We start from the raw sequence: 7,650 nt of genomic DNA, 5'->3' as shown, positions 1-7,650 counted from the left end.
AACTTGTTCATAGCAACAATCATCTTGTAAATACTTTCATTTGCAATTGATTATCTTGTTTAATAACTTCAAATAAATGTCTTTGATGTCATTTCAGCGTGTTCTCGTTGGGGAGGAGTAGAATCTTGTCAATCAACTCATTGCAAAATATTTGATCGTATATAGCAAGGTTCATTAGTGCCTCCAATTGACTGATATATGGAGTTTCATCACTAAGAAGTTCTTCATCCTTCTTTTGAGATCGAGATGGATCTTTATTTATGTCAAGCGATCCCATAATTATTGGGGTACTGAATGGATGTGATTTATTCATGTAAAATCGTATCAAAATTTTTCTATGTATGTTGATTGATGGACAAATATTTCATTTGTCAAATTCTCAATATGTAGGTCAAGACAAAATTGTGTCTTACCAAGATCTTTTCATTTTAGATTTCCTTTTCAAACACTCAACAACTTTTAAAAGCTCTTTAAGAGTGCTAATAATGTTCAAGTGATCAGCATACTCAATTATATTATAACAAATTTCGATCCTGACATTTTTATAAAAATGCAAGGACAAATAGAGTCATTTTTTGTATCATTTCTTCCTTTATTATTTCAATCCATTTAACGATTCTTGAAATTTTATTGAAAAAGTTTCTTTCAATCTTTTATATACTTCAGGCACCTTGAATGCTTCAAGAATTTTTATATAATCTCCATTATCTAGCCAGACATGACAATTATTCATTATATGCATTCAAGTTTTTCATATGTTTCCAGATCAAAACAAACATCATTGCATCCACCATAGGAGAAAACATCTCCAATAATGTCAGGAATTTTGCGAAAAATCTTTATGCTCAAGGCACAAGCCGTACTAGATATCTTACAGTCATACTATGCATAATAATTTATTTGTACTCCACTGACATTATACCTTGATTTGCAGACTATCAGTTCAAATGTCACTTTTCTAAGTGAAACAAAAAATGCTTTAATTATTCATTTTATTTGGCCAATCATTTATCTGTCCACACTATATGATAGATTTGAATTCAAGATCCTCGTTACGATCTATATCATTTAGCGCTATGATTCCAATATGACATAACTTATCGATCTCTTCATTTTTCATCATTTAAGGTACCTGAACCCTTGTTAAGGTTTGATGAAGTGTTATGTCGTCGTGCTCCTTTAAAGCACTTGCCTCATTATCATGGCCATCTTGATTATTTGCTCCTCTCCTTCCTCAAGAAATTTTATATTTGGAATCGATCGGTCTACCATGCTTCATGCGTATCATAGACTCTGTCCTTCAAGTATCTCTCATTGGAGCATTTGCAGCTGAATTACAACATAAGGTTAGTAAACTCATCTGGCAATTGATTTGCAATATTATGCAAAAGAATTATCCCTTGAACTTCAAGTTTACTTTTTTTTCTAACAAGGATCTGGATAATTCATAATTCATCTCTTACATAATTTTCAGCTATCAATCATATCTCCCCCTGATGTCAGAATATCTAACATTCATCCCAATCTTATTTGGGGATCCATTTTTGTGCATGATGGACAATTACATCATAACCGCACATTCAATGTTTTAGATGAAAACTATCTGGTTTCTAACCCTGAACCATTTTTGATAGGAAAATCTTGTTGGCTTGATGTGTACAAGTATTGCTACATGTTAAATAAATTCATCTCATACCAAATTTCTTTTGAGAGATTTTCTCTAGTAACCTTTGATTTAGCTATAATTGAAGGCATACAATTTCTCCTAAACCAACCAACATTATCAACATGATTTTATTATTTGGAACTATGCTCGTATTTTAACAATTCGAGCAAATAATCTTACAAAAATTAAATTGCAAGTTGATAACGAACGCACATGTGACCATACTCTAGATGCATCTAGTAAATCATAATAGTAAACGGTCCACATGGCAGGTGAACGGACTCATATTCACCTTTTTATATGTTTCAAAAAATGTGGGACATAATCCCAACCATAGATGGTATTGATCAATTTATCACGAGAACAAGAAGCACATGAAAATTCATGAAGAACTTTCTATTTCTTCAATATACAACCATATGCATTCTCAATTATTTTTGCATCACAATTGAATCGAGATGGTCAGTCGGTCATACCAACATATATTTTCTTTATTCTAGTAAGCTTTCAGTTCACTTTTGCATGTGATCTATCATCATGCTCATGTTTGTATACAACAAATAAGAGAAAAAGGTGTGTAACCTTTTACATAAATATTTCTAACCCGTTTCGGTTGTCGCAATTTGATGATATTAAATCTTCCTATAATTTATAGTCTCAATATAATAATTTTTCTTTTTAATTCCTTCAAAACTTAAAAAGTTTCTTTTGAGACATAATGCAACGCCAGTATTATTCTTTTGATAGTACCACAATAGCTCTTTAGAGCTTACAATTAATTTTGAATACTATCACATATTCCATGACACCATCTGTATGGTAAACATCTCCTTCAAAGAGAAAATTAAATTATTATTGTCATGGTCGAAATTATTATAGGCAAGACATGTTTCTTGTTTTACTTTTGTCGTACCATAGGTACACAACGAATGACAATTTTTTATTACCACACAATAATATTATTTTGGTCATGACCACAATCTTTATAGGCAAGAATTACTTCTTTCTTTTGCCCTTTCGATAGTTCACAATAAACATACCATAATATTTATGACGTATAAACGTACACGATCATTGACTATTCCTGTTAAATAAAATTTATTTATTTCTCTCAAACCTCATGTAAAGGTGAGTTGTGGCATTTTCCTACCATACATGAATATATTCTTATTCATACTTTTTTGTTCATATTTTGACACATTCACTTTCAAGAATTTATCATATTTCCATGACACACCTCAACATCACTTTGAAAAGTCAAGTGTACCATCATTTTATCTTCTTCTTTTTTTTATGGAGAATTTATAAACTTGTCAAATTATTGGGTCGACAACAATCACATGTCCAATGACCTTTCATACCATTTTGATAATAAAAACTACCTTCACATTTTGAAGGATTATTTGGAGAATCCGTAATGTTCTTCATTTATCCATAATGATGACTATTATAATTTTTCTTTACTCATGTCCATATTCATTGTACAATCACAAATCATTGTCATCTTTCAGACTTATCATGTACTGCTACAACATTCACATAAGAGAATGAAGCAAACCAACAAGGAAAAATTCATGACTTGTGGTCAAAATAATTATATTGTGTTAGTCATCATTATATCATCACTATGGTGCATTAGGACTTAAATCCAATGTCTTATCCAAAAAAGGAAGTCTGGGTCAGTGGCGGAGCTAGGATTTTCAATAAGGGGGTTCAAAATATGAAGAAATAGACACACAAAGTAGCCGAAAGAGGTTCGACATCTACTATATATACCTAAAAGATTATTTTAACCATGTATAAATAGTATAATTTTCCGTCAAAGGGGGTTCAAATGAACCCCCTAGCAATAAGGTGGCTACGCCACTGGTCTGGGCCGTAATTTAATAAGGCTTGAACCCAATATTTTGTAATATCACGGTGCATCAAGACATTAATTTGATGTTTTACCCTCTTGATTCGATGAAACTTGAATACATCATGTACACTCATCCAATAACATAATAGGTCAAAGGCCATTTAATTTTTGATATTTGAATATACTAAAATATCATCCTCATACTATCAATCATAATTTACTTTGTCAATACAACATAAATACAAATAATATTTCAATATCAAATAATTTTTTTTATCAACAATTCACAAAATATCTAAGTACTAGTTCTTGTACTACTAGAGGTCTCACATAAGACTTAATAGGAAGTAATTTACCCTTTACTCCAATTCTTCTCTCAACTAATAAATAAAATTTTATGTGAGCAATTGATTGACTTCATCCAATCATAATTCAACAAAAAAAAAACATCTAAATCACCTCCTTAATTAATCATACATTTTGGTCCAAAAATTAATCAATTCCTGATCAACTCCCCTTACCTTAGGAAGTAGTGTGCCTTTAGTAATGATAAGCCATAGAGTTAACCTTATAAAATCAAGCTGATAGCAATAGAAACTTGCCATCTCCACAAAAAGAACAATATATAAAACCCCCCTCATTTGGTCTGTCACACCTTGAGCCTACACTCTGGATGTTGCCGGCACTCGAGAACCATTTCTGGTCCTCAAGCAAACACTTGGTCTGACTGAATACTTAGCGGAAGATTTACTCAAGCGATAACAAGCTTAGAAATAGAATTTAGAACATTCAAACTCAAGAAAATATTTAACTCAAACTGTTTGAAAACACTTAATTGCAATATAATAATATTTTGCAAAACAGTCTCAAAATATCTCAAACAAAAGGAATTACTAAGACACTCCTCAACTCTAACTATCTATGAAGCCTCTATAGTTCAATATGGATGTTAGGACAAGACTCACAACATACTAAAAGGACTAAATTGAAAGGAAAAAGGAAAATCCTCAAGAATGTAAGGAGGCTTACCAAAGCTAACTGGAGGGTCAAATGATCTCAATGAAGCGCTTGTTGATGATCATGAACACCTGTATCTGCTTCATAAAAGATGCAGGTTGAATGCCATCATTAGATTTGAATGTACAAGTATGTAAAATGGTTGAGTGAAACAAATAAATGAACTGAATGACTGAAAGCACTCAACTGAATCAATACATGAACATGAAGTGAAAATCATTTAAACATTACAATAAGTTATGCAAAAAAAGCAATATGAAAATAACATTCTTTACTTGTGGGGAGTTTCTCTAACCGACAACCATTACTATGATCCTAGAATTGATACAACATTTCGCCCACATTGCAAGGGTGATACTATACCTTGCTGGGGGTATAAGATGATACTGTAACTATGTATCCATCTAATAGGCCTTCATAGAGGCAGTGAGGAGTCACACAAAGAATCAGTGCTATTCTATCCAACGCTGGCTATGTAGTTTTATGAGACTTTTGAGTTTTAATAGACTCTTACCCAATTTAAGGCTAGATACTACTCCCAAAAAAATCAATATACTTTATGCTCAATCACCCTTTACAAAGAAAGAGACTATTACTTTACTTACTTTTCACTTTGCTAAATCACCCTTTACAAAGAAAGGGACTATTACATTACTGAAGTACTTTTCAAAAACATCAATCATACTCTTTCTTTTTTCTCAATTGTCAAATAGTACATATAAAAATATTTGATTCTCTTTTCAAGGATTTTGTGTAAAACTTACACTTTTAAAACGTATGCTCAAGAACTTATCTTTCAAGCCCAAAATCAATATATGAGGAGCATTCATGTAATTTTCTTTGAAAACATAACTTTACTAAATCAATAGGGTTCATTTGATACTAAGCATGAACAACATTATAAAATTCACATGTAAAATATGAATCAAAACCTCAACTTGTGAAAGAATTGAATTCAAATATCAAGAATTATGAATAGATCAAGACCTAGGAATACATCCTTTTAGATGTAATGATTTCTGACTGAATTTTGATGTAGGGTGTTAAGAAGAACTGGTCCAACACTATGAATAGCCTTACATACTGATTAGTCCGAGATTTGGACTTATTTAGAGCTTTATTTTGATGGTTTTAGTATCCTCAAATGCCTAATTTATGCTATAAACTGATGTCACAACATTGATTTGCAAGTATGTATGCTAAGGAACAAGGTAAGGACACTACTAGGCAAAAAGGACCAAAACAAGCTGAAAAAATGAAGAAATGTGATCCTGGTGATCGCCTCTCCACTCGACGAACCGCCAAGTGGCTCTTTAGCTCACCCAAAGTTCCAGCATACCAGCCCTGGGGAAGAACCAACTTGGCGACAGGAATGGGCAGTCGACAAATCACCGAATGACTCCGCGAGGGCAACTTTGATCACCCGAAGTTACAGGACCTGAAGGACTGATGGCCATTGGAAATTGGCGATAGAGGGAAGCAAAGGGTGGATTGCCGACCTGTTCGATGAGGCCCGACTTACTCCGCCCAATGGCCTTTAGGCCAAAAATTTGGCAACTATAAATTGAAATTTATAATGAAAATTTCAAAAGGAATCAATCAATCATTTAGAGGATTCAGTAGTTCTAATTCCCTGAGTTTTACAGTTAGAGTTTTCTCTTAGTTTTTGAGGTTCCATTGTAGACTTTGAAGCTTTTGAGGCTCAAACTTGAAGATTTGGAAGTGCGTTTTTTAATTTGTTCAATTTGGACCATTGTAAAGACTTGAGAACATTTACCAAGATCATGACTAATGTATTTGGTAATCGTTTCTCTATTTTTATCATGGGTATCTAAAACCCTAATTCTTAGGGTGTGATCATGTGTTTATTTGTCTAATTCTCTTATGGGTATTGTTGTTTAATGATGACATTGTTGTTTTAATGTGGGTTTAATCATTAGCTGTGTTTTAATCTATGAATTGTAGTTGCAAATGCAATTCTAATTTTGAGTTCTTAACTTGATTGAGAGAGAGGTTATGGAACCAAAGCTTTTGATTAATGATTGTAGGTATTGGGTTGATATGGGTTCAACTCGAGAGAGTGAATCCAAAACTCAATTCTACCCATCTAGCATTCTACCCATCTAGCTCAAGACAGTGGACACATTAATGTTGTGGGTTGATTATCTTGTTAAGCTTGTCGATGTTCAAGAGAAATCGCCTGAACCGTAATAGTTATTCGAGAGAAAGCTATTGCACTTAAAGTCCAGCCTACCCACAATATTTCAGCATATTATTGTTAAATTTCAATTACCCATATAACGTAATTAGCTTATAAACGATCACATCTCGAGAATCCCTCTTAATATTATTGTTTCCCCTGTTTTCGTACTTGATTCAATTGTTAATTAACAATCCAAACTTCCCATCTGACATTTGTTGTCACCCCCTTAGGTTTTTTTGTATGTTTTGGATAATTTCTATTCCTATAACCTCTTAAATCACATTTGTGCTTCATAATTGAATTCGAACATTGTACCGCTCCTTGTGGGTTCAACCCCAACTCTTTGTTGGGTTTTATACTAGATAACGATCGTCTTTACACCTAGAATTGAAAATGGTGTAAACTGATACGTTCAATCAAAATGGCACCGCTACCGGGGAGTGGTGTTGTTTAGAATTTTATGACTGAAGTTGAATTGTGATATTTTTGGTTGTAGTTGAATCAACTTACTTTGGTTTGTGTTTGTGTTGTTTGTTTTGAACAGAGGAAGAGATGACCGTGAACGAGAGTAATGGTAGCCAAGTGGACCACCAAGACGATATTGGGAATCTTAATGATGTGAATGACCCAATTCAATTGGGTGGTATTGGTGCAATTCGTCTCCTCCTATTGAGGGTAATGTTGTCTTCCATGTTACTAAAACGATGCTACAACTCCTCCAAATGAAAGGATTATCTAGAGGGTTGGCCTACGAAGACCCCATGAGCATATTAGGAACTTCGTGGATGTTTGTGGTCCATTCTCATTCAAGAACTTATCACAAGAATCAGTCTTCTCAGGTTGTTCCTATTCTCTTTGATGGGTGAAGCTACCAAATGGTTAGCTGAGTTACTGAGGGATTCCATC

Source organism: Solanum stenotomum, chromosome 6 (genome assembly GCF_019186545.1).
Source record: "Solanum stenotomum isolate F172 chromosome 6, ASM1918654v1, whole genome shotgun sequence".
Taxonomy (NCBI): Eukaryota; Viridiplantae; Streptophyta; class Magnoliopsida; order Solanales; family Solanaceae; genus Solanum; species Solanum stenotomum.
Note: the sequence above shows the minus strand (reverse complement) of the source record.